This window comes from Ictalurus furcatus, chromosome 1, assembly GCF_023375685.1.
Source record: "Ictalurus furcatus strain D&B chromosome 1, Billie_1.0, whole genome shotgun sequence".
NCBI lineage: Eukaryota > Metazoa > Chordata > Actinopteri > Siluriformes > Ictaluridae > Ictalurus > Ictalurus furcatus.
Window position 1 is genome coordinate 7,944,724 of NC_071255.1, and position 16,891 is coordinate 7,961,614.

At 41.3% G+C, this 16,891-nt stretch overlaps 1 protein-coding gene across 2 annotated transcripts in view; it reads left to right on the forward strand.

Moving 5' to 3' along the window:
- The window catches only part of cadm4 (cell adhesion molecule 4), a 190,739-nt gene that overhangs the window by 102,702 nt on the left and 71,146 nt on the right, over positions 1-16,891 (forward strand). The gene's annotated exons all lie outside the window — the stretch shown is intronic.

Sequence of the window (16,891 nt, forward strand, 5' to 3'; positions counted from 1 at the left end):
AGCTCATTTCTGTTCTCTATTCTCTGTCCCCACGGCCGCTTCTTCCCCTTATAACCCCTTACATTTTTACCTGAGTGCTACATTGATACCTTGCAACATCTAGGCAGAACTCGCACACACACAGCTAATTAATAAAGCACTTTATGTCATCCTCTGATAATGTCCCACTGTGTGTCAGAGTTATCCCAGCGTGCACTTGAAGCAATTCTGGCTCTGTGATCAGCCTTTAAAGCCTCCGCACATTCAGAGCTTGGCGCTTTCAAAGGGACACTCCCGCTGTGTCCACGTAGCTGCCGGTGGAGGGCGATTTATGAGTGTTGCCCGGCACAACTTTAGAAGTCCATTAAAATGGCCCAGTCCGGGTCCTGCTGGGGTCATTTAGTTCCTTTGCAGTTCGTTAGCTTGGCCTTTATTAAGCAGCGCTCCTCACGCTGCCTCGTGCCATTAATCTCTCTGTTTTCGCCCACCATCCCAAAAAGTCATGAATAGCAAAATGGCCACCAGTGACGAGGCTTTTCCGCTGCTCTTTTGGTCAGAATGTCTTTCTAGTTCTCTCTCACCACCTCCATTCTTAAACATGATCTTATTCTCACTGGTTTGGAGCTTTGATTTCGGTTGTCTGTGGATTGTTCTAAACGTCAGGTGCACATGTAGGTGATACATGTGCACCTGTAAATACTAAAACTAGCCATTTTTGATAGTAAGTGAGGTAATGTTACGCTAGCTGCTAAGTGCACACTAAAACTAGGTGTGTTTGATAGTAAGTGAGATATTGTTATGCTAACCGATATGTATATACAATAAAATTTGCCGTGTTTGCTAGTATGCGAGCTAATGTTATGCTAACCACTGTGTGTACACACTAAAACTAGCCGTGGTTGGTAGTAAATAAGCTAATGTTACGTTGGCCGCTGTGTGTACACACTAAAACTAGCCGTGGTTGATAGTAACTAAGCTAATGTTACGCTGGCTTCTGTGTGTGCACACTAAAACTAGCCGTGATTGATAGTAAGTAAGCTAATGTTACGCTGGCTGCTGTGTGTGCACACTAAAACTAGCCGTGGTTGATAGTAAGTAAGCTAATGTTACGCTGGCTTCTGTGTGTACACACTAAAACTAGCCGTGGTTGATAGTAACTAAGTTAATGTTACGCTGGCTGCTGTGTGTGCACACTAAAACTAGCCGTGGTTGATAGTAAGTAAGCTAATGTTACGCTGGCTGCTGTGTGTACACACTAAAACTAGCCGTGGTTGATAGTAAGTAAGCTAATATTACGCTGGCTGCTGTGTGTACACAATAAAACTAGCCGTGTTTGATAGTAAATAAGCTAATGTTACGCTGGCTGCTGTGTGTACACACTAAAACTAGCCGTGTTTGATAGTAAGTGAGATAATGTTATGCTAACCGATATGTATACACAATAAAATTTGCCGTGTTTGCTAATAAGTGAGCTAATATTACACTAACCAGTGTGTGTACACACTAAAACTAGCCGTGTTTGATAGTAATTAAGCTAATGTTATGCTGGCTGCTGTGTGTACACACTAAAACTAGTCGTGGTTGATAGCAAGTGATTTCATTGCTCTAGAGAACAGTAGATGAAACATGTGGCACACTGAATTAGCTTTTTTCTCCCCAATAGCCAGTTATTCATTCTCATTAACAAAGTATTCCGAGGAAAATCATCTGTTTGTTAATCTGTTTTCATTGATATCTATGTATTTCTGTAAATTTGGTTCAAATTTGAATTATGAATGAACACAATATTGCATTTTAGCGTGATCCTACTACTTGGTCTCATGATACTTCAGCTGGTATATTATCGTAAGATATGTTTACGGTATCGTTACAACCCTAATAATTTGTCCCACATCATTCTTACTATGCTATCATTAAGACCTTGTGATATAACGTCTTGCTCATGGCTAATGTTCACTCTTTCACTGTTGAGCTATTGATAGATATGCAATTTTCGTACTCACATCTAACATCTAGTGTCAGGCATCACTCAGTAGCTTCACAGCTTCTTTATCGTTATTAAGCGCTAAACCAGGCAGACCTGTAGCTAACAAGAAAGCACATGGTTTCAATTATGATCATGCTGTTTATCCACAGCGCGCTGTTGCAGTCGATCCGCGGATGGCGTTTAACTCCCTGCGCATCCTTATCCTGTCGTTTATAAAACGGAGCTTCGCTCAGAGAGTGTTTACTTTCACACAGATGCTTTTCCCAATGCGTCCCCTGTTTAAGTGGCATGTTGCCCCCCTGAGGGAGAGGCAGGCTGTTTCTCCCACACAGGTGTGGAAATGTAGTGCAACCCTGAACTCCCACTGTGTGTAAGCAACTGCAGCATTCATATATATATATATATATATATATATGTGTGCGTGTGTGTGTGTGTGTGTGTGTGTGTGTGTATAGTAAGAGTGAGTTTCTGCTGCTCGTTCTGTCCTCAAGTCACAGGACTGCGCCAGGGATTAGCATTTATTAATCTGCCCTCCACCCTCCCCACTCATATTTATTCATTCATGGCAGATTTTTTTTAAAAGCCACAGTAATTAGTCGGTATCCAGGGGGAGAGTGTAATTGCATCCTGGGGGACAGAGCGATGGCATGGGATGAAGGAGAGCCAAGCACGGAGGAAGAGAGGAGAGAAAGCAGCAGACGGTGAAGACAAACTAGAGAGCGCATCCTGCTGGATGAAAAGACAATGATAGACTGAAGAGGGAAATGTGGCAGCAGCATGTCGGGAACTAGACAGCAAGTGTTTACAAGGATTAGGTCAAGAAGATTTTTTTTTTTACGTAGGAGCATACTATGAGCATGTCAGGAATAGATGGTATTTAAAGAGACAGAGAGAGAGAGAGAGAGAGAGAGAGAGAGAGAGAATGTCCTTGCTATGGAAAGTGCTCCTTATTTTGTTGCATAACATGTGGTGAGGTGGTGAACTGGAAGACAAAGGCACGAGGAAAGCGTCCATGATCACAATAAGTCCTGTTAGCTTTTAGGTCCTGGGTGCAGAACTGAAGTCCTCCTACTTGCTCTTATTACTTATTCTAAAAAATAAGATAATTTAGCTCATGAATAAACAGTAATAACCTTAGCGTTGCTGCTGTGACCTTGCTAATTAGCCGATGAGTTGAATCGGTGTGTCTGGGAATCAGTACGGCGGCCCTCAGGACTCAAACTTGACTCCACTGTTCTAAGATGAACTCTAAAATATATTAGGAAAAACTAAATGGTAAATGGTCTGCACTTATATAGCGCTTTTTTAACCTTAGCAGTCCTACAAAGTGCTTTACACTGGTTCTCATTCACCCATACACACACACACACTTACACACCAATGGTAGCAGAGCTGGCATACAAGGCACTAACTTGCCATCGGGAGCAACTTTGTCTACCTTTGACGGGTTCAGTGTCTTGCCCAAGGACACTTCGGCATGTGGACCGGGAATTGAACCGCCAACCCTACGATTAAAAACTACATGAAGTACATTTAAAGTAGTGGGTTAGGGGAAGATCATATTTACACAAAGTTTCAACTTAAATCAAACAGAGTCAGATCATGAATGGTGTGTAAATTGGGCTTTGTTGTTGTTGTTGTTGTTGTTCTAGAGCTACTAGGATTAAGATGATGCAAGCTGATGATTATTATCAAGCAAACTGCATGCTGAGCCACCCAGCGGCTTAGTGGTTAGCACATTTGCCTCGCACCTCCAGGGTTTGGGGTTCAAATCCAAACTCCGCCCCTGTGTGCACTGAGTTTGCATGTTCTCTCTGTGCTTCAGGGGTTTTGTGGGGGTTTTTTTCTCACTGCTGAAACCTAACTAGTGTATAACTGTCATGTAATTAGGGCGAAGAGGGATGCAAGTGCAGATTAAAGTTTAATGTCAGTTAACCAGATTAACCAGTCAGCAGTGGCTGCTGGGAATCGTAGTCCCAAGTTCGTTCTCGGCATATCCATGACAATAACACGTCAGCATGTTGTCATTTTAGCACACTATGTCTGCTGATACAGCCTGCCAGAAGATATGTTATATTCTCATGTGCTTATCTAACACTTTAACACTTATGATGAATAACTTCACCATATCAACAATTACACACATTTATGTGGAGCATCAGCAATAAGTAAACCGTTACTATGGAAACGATATCATATGAGAACAAGTGCATTAATATAAAGCACTACTGTCCAAGCCATGCTTTTAAAGAATTTTTTAAAACTATTTTATATGGGATAAACTATTGTAATGTTGGTCAAAAACTGTTATTCCGTCGTATAGCATTCTGTCATGTTCTTAAAACTTCTCAAACCAGTTTTCGGTGAGGACAGGTTTATTTAGCTCTTTGGAACAAAGCTCTTGACATGGAAGACGACTTTTGGGCTTTTTGAGGTTACTCAGTAACAAGACAAGCCGCATTCGGGGTCTTATTATCTTCAAGAGAGAGAAAAAAACAAAGCTGGTGAATGAATTCCTTGACAGTAGGTACAGAAACTCCATCCACTTTCCATACCACTTATCCTACACAGGGTCACGGGGAGCCGGGAGCCTATCCCAGGGAGGTTGGAGCACAAAGCAGGGGACACTCAAACTATCACAGGGCACAATCACACACATTCCAATCAGCACATGTCTTTGGACTCGGGGAGGATACCGGAGTACCCAGAGGAAATCCCTGAAACACAGGGAGAACCCCCCAACCATGGAGGTGCGAGGCAAATGTGTTAACCACAAAATAAATTAAAAGCATGTCATTATTTAGTAAGTAAATTTTTTATTTGTTGTCAAATTACAGTATAAGAAGAATGACACGTTTCGGGGTGTGCTTTTGTAGTAAATGAATCGACTTAAGGGTGGCACCGTGACATCACACCATGCCGTCATTGATTATTTTGCTATTATACAATAGCATGTCTGTTATGCTTTATTTTTTTTACAAATTGTATATGAAATCCTGTGACGATGATTGTGTTTTAATAAGTAAGAAGGGCAGGAAGAGAGGAGGATGAGAAGGAAGGAGGAACGTGAATGTCATAGATAAAGTAAAGTGAGTTAGTTCGACAGTAAGTTGGATGTTGTGGAAGAGTGTCAAAGTGGGGTTTTGTTGATTTTTCCTCAGGGTTCAGAAAAGAGCCACACTCTGACAGTGACAAAGTGAGATATTTTGTCATGTCCTTCAGTAAGCGTTCTGCTAACATTGTGGGGTTTTTTTTTTTGTTTTTTTTCACAGGAGCAATTCAGACATCACTGTCATACACACTGTACTGAAACACAGAGAGAGAGAGAAAGAGTGATAAGTGGAGAATACTGAGCAGTGAAATAGATGAGAAGAGCTGAGAAAAGTAGACAGAAGTGTGATGGACGTGGCGTGAATCAGAAGAAATTACAGAGAATATTATAGATAGGGCGAGGAGACGAATGAAATTGAAGAGAGCACGAGCAGGTGAGGGGTGATGAGAAATATTTCTCCTGAGGGGAGTCTCTGACCTTCAATCAATCACTAAATTAATCACAATTGTTTCCCATCAGACTTCCATTTTCCTCACCAGCTTTCTGCCCATCTTTCCCCACTTAGTCACTCTTTCAGGGTTCTTTTTTTAAACTGAATTCACCATCCTTTTTCTACCTAACTTCTACCCACCACATTGTAGCGTAGGTGTAATTACAGGGAAAAGAGTACATTTTACAGTACAGAGAGAAGAAATAAAAAAAAGATGTTTGCATCTCTAAGTTGTTGAACTCAATTAATGGTCTTTTGAGGTATGTGGCTATAATGATGATGAGTCTGTATTAGTCACATACACATTACTGCAAATAATTTTTTTTTCACATACCCCAGCATGTTAGGAAGTTGAGGTTAGAGTGCAGGGTCAACCATGATATAACGCCCCTGGAGCAGAGAGGGTTAAGGGCCTTGCTCAAGGGCCCAACAGTGACAGCTTAGCAATGCTGGGGTTTGAACACCTGACCTTCTGATAAGTAACCCAGAGCCTTAACCCTCAAGCCACTACTGCCCCCTATATAATGCAAATTCAAAAAGGCATCTGTTCTACTAACCGACAAACATGAAAACGTCTTACCTGAAGACATTTCATGGAGTTTTAGCTAACTTTCAAATCCTGGTTCACTCTTTCAAAGAAAAATATTTTTTAAATATTTTTTTGGGCATCCATGTTGTTAACAAATGGCTAAAAGTAATGTAGATTTTCCTTTTGTGAACAAAGAACAATAGCACCACCGATGGTCATAAGTAAAAATACATGTATGAACTAGAGGCTGATTTCTTTCTAGCCCAGACTGTAGATTCATGCACCCTATCTGCAACAGTCATGTCAAGTGATTACACATGATCATACCCCTTACGTTCATTTAAGCCCGCTTCTCCGACACATCCAGAACACCTCATCAGACATGATTGAGAAGGCACGTGAGGAATACAATAGCAGGTTTAATAAACATGGATGAGGTGGATTACTTTCTTGATATTTCACTTTTCAAAAAGGAGTACCTAGAAGTAAATAGTCTACGGTATGCATGCACTGTTCAGACAAAGTACATAACATTACAACCATCCATTACACATAACATTAAAACCACCCGCCTAATATTGTGTAGATCCCCAAAAAAACATCTCCGACCCATTGAGGCATGGAATCCACAAGACCTCTGTATTGTAAGATGTAAGATTCTGTACTTGCATGTCATATTGTATATTGCACTGTATTATTTAAATATTGCAAATTGTGTTTAGTGTACATTGTATTGCATATTACATAGCACACAGTATATAATATATACTTGTATATTCACCCACTACTTTATTCTATTCTATTCAACAGTCCACAGTTCAGAAAAGAAATAAGTCACTCAAATCACACTGTTGTTCAATTACAGACTGTAATTGAACTAAACTAACAAACATGTCACTGTAAGGAGACCTTATATCAGTACAGTAACATTATATCAACAGTAACATGCAATAAAATTTAGTGTAAACAAAGTTTTTTTTGTGTGCGGGACTGCGGGTAGGTTAATGTCCTGGCGAAATTCACCCATTGGCCCGTCTCTATCATGGACCCCTAATAATCTCCATCTCTGAATTGGCTACATCACTCTCTCCTCTCCACTAATAGCTGGTGTGTGGTAGGCATTCTGGAGCACTATGGCTGCCATCACGTCATCCAGGTGGATGCTACACACTAGTGGTGGTTGAGGAGATCCCCCCCCCCCATACTACGTAAAGCACTTTGAGTGTCTAGAAAATTGCTGTATAAATGTAACTGTAAACTGTAAATATTATCATCAAATCTTGCTAATTATTCATCAATGGATGTAGGCAGCGTTTTAAAAGAAATATGTAGCAAATTATTCATCATTGTGCCACACGAATACCACATGCCTAAAGAACTGACACTTACGCTGCTTGACTTAGTAAAAAAGGAGTGAATGGTTTTTTGCCACTTTGAGCTCATCGTGATCTCTGAGCGCTCAAGCGCCGGTGTGAGCTTGGGCGTGAAACGTGACGTGAGTGACCAATTGTCAAGGCAATGTCAGGTCATGTAAAGACGAGTACAGGTATAGAAAGCAAAGAATGGCCATGGCCAGTGAAAATTGCAGGGGACGAATTGACGTTTTATTAAAAATCCCTGCAAATTCTATGCCCATGCCTCCATGGATTGGACTTTGTCCAGCACATCCCACAAATGCTTGATTGTATTCAGATCTCAGGAATTTGGAGGCCAAGTTAACACCTTGAACTCTTTGTCATGTTCCTCAAACCATTCCTGAACAATTTTTGCAGTGTGGCAGGGAACATTCTCTTGCTCCATGGTCCAGTTCTGATGATGATGACGTGCCCATTGTTGGCGCTTTCGGTGGTGGACAGGGTTAGCATGGGCACTCTGACCAGTCTGCGATGCATTGTGTCTTCTGACACCTTTCTGTCATACTGTAGCCAGCATGAACTTTTTCAGCAGTTTGTGCTACAGTAGCTCTTCTGTGGGATCGGACCAGACGGGCTAACCATCTACGTGCCAAGATAACATTCCCCACACCATTATACCACCACCACCACCAGCCTGAACTGTTGACACAAGGCAGGTTGAATCCATGGAGGTATGTCGTTGACGCAAAATTCTGATGTTCTCACATTTGCCATTTATACCATCTGCATGTCGCATCGGAAATCTAGATTCATCAGACAAGGTGATGTTTTTCAAATCTTTAACGGCCCAGATTCTGTGAGTCCGTGTCCATGTTCTTGGCTGAGACGAATGGAACCCGATGAGATCTTCTGCTGTTGTAGCCTATGTACCTCAAGGATTGATGAGCGATGTGTTCTGAGATGCTTTTTTTGCTCACCACGGTAGTAACCATAGTTGTAAAAGTAATTTGAGTTACTGTAGCCTTCCTGTTAGCTCAAACCTGTCTGAATATTCTCTCATCAAAACGGCGCTTCTACTCACACCCCTGCAGCTCATTGTTTTTTTGTTTGTTCCTTTGTATTTTACACTATTCTATGTAAACGGAGACTGTTGTGCTGTGAAAATCCCAGGAGATCAGCAGTTCACTGAAATAAGAGTCACTGAGATCATATATCTCTACCATCCGTCCGTCCCCGCCCACCCCCATTCTGGTGCTTGATGTGAGATGTGAGAATCTTGAGCTTCATACATGATTTCATGCACTGTGCTGCTGCAACATGATTGTCTGACCATTGAAAAATGGCATGAATGAGCATGTGTTACTAATAAATTGAATGGTGAGTTTATATATATTCAATTCAATTCAATTTTATTTGCATAGCACCTTTAATAATGGACATTGTCGCAAAGCAGCTTTACAGAAACATATAAACACAGGATTTTAAGTGTGTGACTTTATCCCTATTGAGCAAGCCAGTGGCGACATTGGCAAGGACAAACTCCCTAAGATGTTAAGAGGAAGAAACCTTGAGAAGAACCAGACTCAGAAGGGAACCCATCCTTATCTGGGTAACAACGGAGAGTGTCCAGGCGGTAGCCTCCAGTTGATGAGACCTCCATCCAGAGGTAGGGCATCAGGATGGATCAGGCAGGTCCGGTGAGCAGAAAGTGTCAGAATCACTGGCATCTCCATAAAATCATGTGTGGCTCGAGAGAAGAAGAGAGAAAGAGGGAGGTGAAGAGAGGGAGAGATTATTAGGTATGCTTACTATCCCGTGATGGATAAGACTGTACTTTGTGTAACAGAAAGTCTAGTCATTGTAAGCTTGAGTAAACAAATAGTTTTCAGCCTAGAATTAAACACAGAGACTGTGTCTGAGTCCCGGACACTAATTGGAAGGCTGTTCCTTAACTGTGGGGCTTTGTAAGAGAAAGCTATTCCCCCTGCTGTAGCCTTCACTATTCGAAATAGCAACAAATAGCCTGCACCTTTTGATTCAAGTAGGCGTGGTGGATCATAGAAGACCAAAAGGTCGTTTAGATACTGTGGCGTGAGACCGTTTAGTGCTTTACAGGTCAGTAATAGTATTTTATAATCAATGTGAAATTTCACTGGGAGCCAATGCAGTGTGGATAATATTGGTGTGATGTGGTCATATCTTCTGGTTCTAGTAAAGACTCTTGCAGATGCATTCTGGACTAACTGGAGTTTGTTTATGCTCCTACTGGAACATCCAGACAATAAGGTATTACAATAATCTTGCCTAGAGGTGATGAAAGCATGAACTAATATTTCTGCATCATGTGGTGACATTATATTTCTTATCTTAGCAATATTTCTGAGATGAAAAAAAGGCTATCCTAGTAATATTATCTACATGAGCATCAAATGAAAGACTGGAGTCAATAATCACACCAAGGTCTTTTACTACTGCACATGATGAAACGGAAAGGCCATCCTTTTACTGAGTTACTGTGTAATCAGAAAGCTTATTTCTACCTACATGTGGTCCTAGTAGAAGTACTTCTGTCTTATCAGGATTAAGTAAAAGGAAGTTAATAACCATCCAGTGTCTAATATCAGTTACACATTCCTCAACTTTATTTAGTTGCTGTCTGTCATCTGGCTTCGCTGAAGCATACAGTTGTGCATCATCAGCGTAACAGTGGAAGCTAATTCCGTGATTACGAATAATTTGACCTAGAGGTAGCATATATAAAGTAAAAAGCAGTGGGCCTAAAACAGAACCTTGTGGAACTCCAAATTTAACCTTGGTATGCGTGGAGAAGTCGTCATTTATATCTATGAACTGATAGCAATTGGTCAAATAAGACCTGAGCCAGGAGAGTGCTGTTCCCTTAATGCCAACAATATTTTCTAATCTATCAAGGAGAATAGTATGATCTATAGTATCAAAAGCTGCACTCAGGTCAAGTAACACAAGCAAGGAGACACAACCCTGATCAGAGGCCAGTAGTAGGTCATTTACTACTTTAACTAGCGCTGTCTCTGTGCTATGATGAGGTCTAAATCCTGACTGATACATTTCATGAATGTTATTCCTATGTAGGTCCGAGCATAGCTGCTGTGCTGCAACCATTTCTAAGATCTTGGAGATAAAGGGGGAGATTTGATATGGGTCTATAGCTGGAAAATTGACAGGGGTCAAGGTCAGGTTTTTTAATCAGTGGTTTAATAACTGCTAATTTAAATGATTTTGGTACATAGCCAGTGCTAAGGGAAGAATTGATTATTTTTAGAAGGGCTTCAATTACTCCCGGACAAATCTGTTTGAAGAAAAGGATCTAGTTTACAAGTTGATGATTTTGCTGAAGAGATTAATTAACTAGTTCAGTCTCTCTAAAGGGAGTAAAACATTCTAATTGTTGATCTGATATTGCTATATTATTATCTACAGGGTTAGTTATAAAACTGGCTGGTTTTAAATTAATTGTCTGAAATTCATAACTAATATTTTCTACTTTACCAATGAAAAAATTCATGAAATCTTTGCTGCTATATAATAATTGGGATTGTGTGCTTGTTTCTGTGGTGGTTTTATTCCGAGTTAATTTTGCTACTGTGTTGAATAGAAATCTCGAATTTTTTTTGTTTTCTCCTATTAAGGTGGAGAGATAGACTTTTCTAGCATCAGTAAGAGATTTTCTATAGTTCAATAGGCTCTCCTTCCATGCTGTTTGAAATATTACCAATTTGGTTTGGCGCCATTTACATAATAATTGTCGAGTGGTCTGTTTTAAGGTGCGTATGTGATCGTTATACCAGGGTGCTAGCTTTTTCTCTCTAATTATGTTTCTTTTGAGTGGAGCTACCTTATCTAGCATGTAGCAGAGTGTTGACTCTAAGCATTCAGTCACCTGATCAAGTTCTATGGGATCAATTGGTGATCCAAACTAATTGATGTCTCTGGGAGGTTGTTGATGAAACTCGTTGCAGTAGCTGATGTGAATGTACATTTTAAAGGGTCTTGGCAATCTTCTTATAGCCTAGGCCATTTTTATGTAGAGCAACAATTCTTTTTTTCAGATCCTCATAGAGTTCTTTGCCATGAGGTGCCATGTTGAACTTCCAGTGACCAGTATGAGGGAGTGTGAGATCGATGACACCAAATTTAACACACCTGCTCCCCATTCACACCTGAGACCTTGTAACACTAACAAGTCACATGACACCGGGAGGGAAAATGGCTAATTGGGCCCAATTTGTACATTTTCCCTTAGGGGTGTACTCACTTTTGTTGTCAGCGGTTTAGACATTAATGCCTATGTGTTGAGTTATTTTGAGGGGACAGCAAATTTACACTGTTACACAAGCTGTACACTCACTACTTTACATTGTAGCAAAGTGTCATTTCTTCAGTGTCGTCACATGAAAAGATATAATCAAATATTTACAAAAATGTGAGGGGTGTACTCACTTTTGTGAGATACTGTACATATCAAAAACGAAATATCTTACACCCAAACAGTATTTTAGTCCAGGAAAAACGTTTACGTTTATGTTGATATTTAGTATTTATTTCATCTTTGCATTAGGAAGACATTTTGCCAGAACACTGTCCAGATACAGTGAGAAAATGCACACTTCAGGGGCAGTGAATAAAAGGAATGAATTGAATCTGTAATGCCCACCAACTATAATTAAAATATGTGAAAGTAGGTTTGTTGATGTTGTTGTTATTATTATTATTATTATTATTATTATTATTATTATTATTATTATTATACTTTTTTGCTTATAAAGCTGCTGAGAGTTAAAAAATCCTTATTTTCAGCACGTGCTCCTATTCCTTTTTATACATGAATTTACATGGCTTTTGAGGTAGAAATGATCTCTATCTATATCCAGCGTCTTTATTATGGAAACTGCAAGCCTTTGCTGGAGTGGCCATTATACTGATTTTTGTGCTGCATTATTCCACAAGGACATCAATACTGTTGGCTTTAGAAGGACCGCGTGCACTATGAAAAGGTTGGCATTTAATTATTTCATATTTCCCTGATAATGTGGCTGACTGCCTGTCTCTCTCTCTCTCTCTCTCTCTCTCTCTCTCTCTCTCTCTCTCTCTCTCTCTCTCTTTGGCTTTTTCTACACACAAAACGCTCAGTCTCTTCCCTCGCCCACACAAACCCCCATGTTCGTCTGTCTACCCAATTCATAAAGCTCTCTCTGTCTCCGGCTCTCTGCCACTATGTGTGTGTGTGTGTGTCCTTCTTTCTGCCTTTTGCCCTCTCGCGCTTTTCAAATGTCAAACAGGAGCCATGGGGCGAGAGATTGGTGTTTCTGTATTCACACACACAATGACCCTTACACACACACACACACACACACACACACACACGTACGTACACACTTGCTCAAACACACACCAGTGTAATGGCTGAGGACACGGGCTACTTTGCATGCCCCTGCTGCTCTCTGCAGAGTAAGTAAAGCTTCATGCTTAGTTAGCTCTTGCATACCGAGGCCGCCTCTCCGACTTCTCGGGCCTGAAGATCGCACAATTACAGGCCAGCTGTTCATAGTGACTAGTGTCCTTAAGCTTCGAGTGCTGCAGTGCGCTGCTGAAACAAGAATCGAATTGGTGATTATAGCTGACTTGTGCGTGTAGCCTTGGAAAGAGGGCGAAGTGCATTAGGCGTTCAACACACATTTATTAGGGAAAGAGCTTAATTGAAATCCTTGTGTTTAAAAAAGCCTCTGTATTTCATTAGCCAGTTACACGCACAAGATACATCCCAAAATGGCAGGCTCAGAGTGTGTGTCTAATTTCACAGCTGCTTGATGTCTCTTGAGTGGTGTGAGGGCAGGCATACGTGAGGCGTACGCGCGCGCCTCCGAGGAACAGGAATGCAAATTGCACAAGTATTGACTTTTTTCCCTCCACCGAGGAGAGGTTTAGTCATTTTGTAGCAGCTGTGGTTGGGGCAGGAAAGGAAACGAGACAGACCACCTCAATCTCTGAGCAAACAGAGTGACAGAGAGAGAGAGAGAGAGAGATGAAATAGGAGGAAATGAAGTGAGAAAACAAACAGGGATAGTCAATACAGAAAGATGGAGTGATGGAAAAGTGAAGGAAGAATGTACAGACATAGGTGTCACTTCTTCCCAGATGACTGAGGAGAGGTCAGAGCGGGAGAGTGCCGAATGGACAGAGCAAGCACCTAGGCAGATACGGGGCGAAATAACAAGGCCTAGAGAGCAACCAAGGCCACTTGACCATCTCCCCTCCCTTCCCACTTATTTGCTGTGAAAGTCAAATGCCGCTGGTCGCTCTGACAACATGCAAATGAGATGCAAACGAGCGGAACCTTGGGAGGAGGGCTGGTTGTCGTGGCAGTGTTGTCATGGCGACTCCCAGTGATGTGCAACGGCAGAACACAAGCAGAGGGGAGGAGGTGGAGAGAGCGATGTTTGGAGGAGTGTGGGGTCTGCTGGAGACATTCTGCAACTTGGACAAGGACAGGATGAAGGAGGACAGGATTCTTTTATTTTTTTTTAAAAGAGAAAGACTAAGCGAGAGAGAGCAGAAACGAGGGAGAGGCAGAAAAAGCAAACGTAATAATAGAGCTGGAGCTAGAGGGTAAGGAAGTCAGTGAAAGGCATGATTGACACAGAAAGAGAAGAGCGGCGTGACCTTTCAATCCACCTGGTTTTTTTTTTGTGTGTGTGTGTGTGTGTTTTGTCCATTTGGTAAGATGTGAGATTGAATAAGAAAATGTAAATGGAGTGACAGAAACAAACATATCATGAATAAAGCACACAATTTAGTATGGTGGTATCAGTAACAGCGGTTAGTTGTCATGGTAACTGGGGTTTTCTCAAGTTTTCCCATGGCTGTTAAATGCTTAGTTAACTAGTTAACACTTTGGGGGGGAGGGGAGGGGCTCTACAGTGTTTCGCAGCAATGTAGTCGAGTCACAGTTTTTGTGGTAAATCGTGTCAGATCTTTTCCAAATTTAATGTGATAGAGCAGCCAACAGAATTCAGGAGAAAAACATAAATTTTAAGGAGAAAAAAACCTACAATAACATGGTTGCAGAAGTGTGCCCACCCCTTAACTAGTACTTTTGTTAAAACACCATTTGCTCGTAATATAGCACTTAGTCGTTTTGCGTAAGAGTCTATCAACTTAGCGCATCTTGATTTTGGTCAATTTGTTCCTTGCAAAAATGCTGCAAATCTGTCAGATTGCAATAGGATCTCCTCTTCAAGTAATTCCACTGGCCTCTTACTGGGCAATTTCAAAGTGTTGAAGCTTACTTGACCTTGCTTTTTGAAGGTTTTTCTTCATCTTCAGACTGCAGGTTCCGTGAAAAACAGATTGGTATTAGGCGCTATCCATGATTCCCTCTATCTTGACGAGATCCCCAGTCCCCTGCTGAAGAAAAGCAGCCCCACAGCCTGATGCTGCCGACACCGTGCTTCACCGTGGTTATGGTGTTCTTCTGGTGATAAGCTGTCTTGTTTTTTTGTGCCAAACATATCTTTTTGAATTATGCCCAAAAAGTTCGACCTTGCTCTCGTCTCACCATCATACATTTCGCCACATGGTTTGGGGTGATTTTTTAGGTGGGCTTGGATGTACGGAAAACTGAACTCCACGTTATCAAACGAGCACATGAAAATGAATTCAGCACCTTACACCCAATCAGAATTGAGCATTCAGCATACAGTGCTGTGAAAAAGTATTTTCACTGAAAAAAACTGGTTTCTTCTGGTTTTGTGTAAATCTCATACTAAATCGTTTTAGCTAAAGTTTATTAAGTTGCAGGGAAAGCCCATTTGGTAAACTGACTTCTGGTCCGGAATGCCTGTTTGTGTTTGGATGCGCTTCCTGTCAGTCATTTTATAGAAACTATATGGGCCACTTAAGATCCAGGGGCAGAGCTTTGTGGAATCATTCAAACGCCAAACCCACCTAACCATTAGGGACATAATCTTGTGGGGGAAAAAGACTAATATTACCTTTACGTTAGCTTTAAGTTAATTACTCGAGTACACCACTATTGAGGTCATAACCGCATAGGGTGCGGTTTTGTCTTTAGCTGTTGTCTTGAGCTCTTGATTGTCTATTGTAACTGTACAAGCAAACACACAAACATTCATATTTCCTGCTGACCTTTTTTTTTTAAAATTATTTTTAAAGAAGTAGTACAACTTTCAGAACATTAAATTGAATCATGCCTATTTTTCAAGACGGGGGAAATGAGGTGGATATCCTGATGGATAGGACGTGTAGACATATTCCATGTGCTCCAGTTGGTTCAGCCCTCCTCTGTCCTCCATTTTCCCTGGATCATTTTAACATCCTTCCATCCTTTTAATGAGGACCTTCTGAGACCACAAGAGAAAGAAAGAACGCAAGACATTCTTCAGATTGAACGAGCAAAGCTGCAAGAGCAACAAAAGAGAGAAGGCGATTTATTGGGATTGAAAAGGGAGCAGAAGCTGTTCTGTACAAATATAAAAGGGGACGAGCGAGTGGAAAGCAAGAGAAGGAAAAAGATGAGTGCGAGTAATCTTCATGCAGGGAGAATTTGTGAAGTGGAAAAGAGGCTAGCAGAGGCCTGTGTTTTACAAAGCACCACTGAGGGAGAAAAAGTGTGTGTGCACTTATGTGTGTGTGTGTGAGTGAGAAAGATAGAGAGAGTATATTTCTGAGTGGGCTAGATATAGAGAAAGTGAATGTGTGTGTGTGTTTGGGAGAGAGAGAGAGAGTGAGAGAGAGAGAAAGACTACAGATTGCTCACAGCGAGAGATGTTCTCTCTCCAGATTGAGGTGCGGGCACGTAGCTGCCTCAGAGATGAACGTCCTACTGCTCCCTCCTGCCCTGATGCTACGTGTGTGAGCTCATCACACACACACACACACACACACACACATATTTGGTAAAACCTGTTACTTGCCTGTCACTGCCTCTAGATGCTCCAGCTCACACTGAAGCCCACAACTCGGCTATTAGATGTCGTGACACTTTTTTCCTGGAGCAAAAACACATCTACTGCAGCAAGATGGGCTCGGACGGTGTGGGTCCTTATCACAACAACTCACACTCGCACACATCTACACACTGCCTCTGGCCTACAATTTAGAGCAGCTGACAGGTTCTACATGTCATGGATCAGCTGCTGCTCAACACTAATCACTTTTCTGAGTTTTTTTCTCCTTTCATCTTCTATCTACACCATCCCATCACACATGGTCTTTGGTCTCCTGTCTTTCTTTTCCTTCTACCCTTTAAATTTGACCCCTTCTACTCGTTTACGGTAGCCCAAGCATTAGATTAGTTGGGATGATATAGTTGTCCTTTGTTTGGTTTAGCACATTTAGCAAGTTGAATCCTCCATCCTGCTCATTTCCTTGTTTAATACACCAGGCTGTATTAAATACTTGAATATTTAACAATGCAGGTTCATTCAATCTATCTATCTAT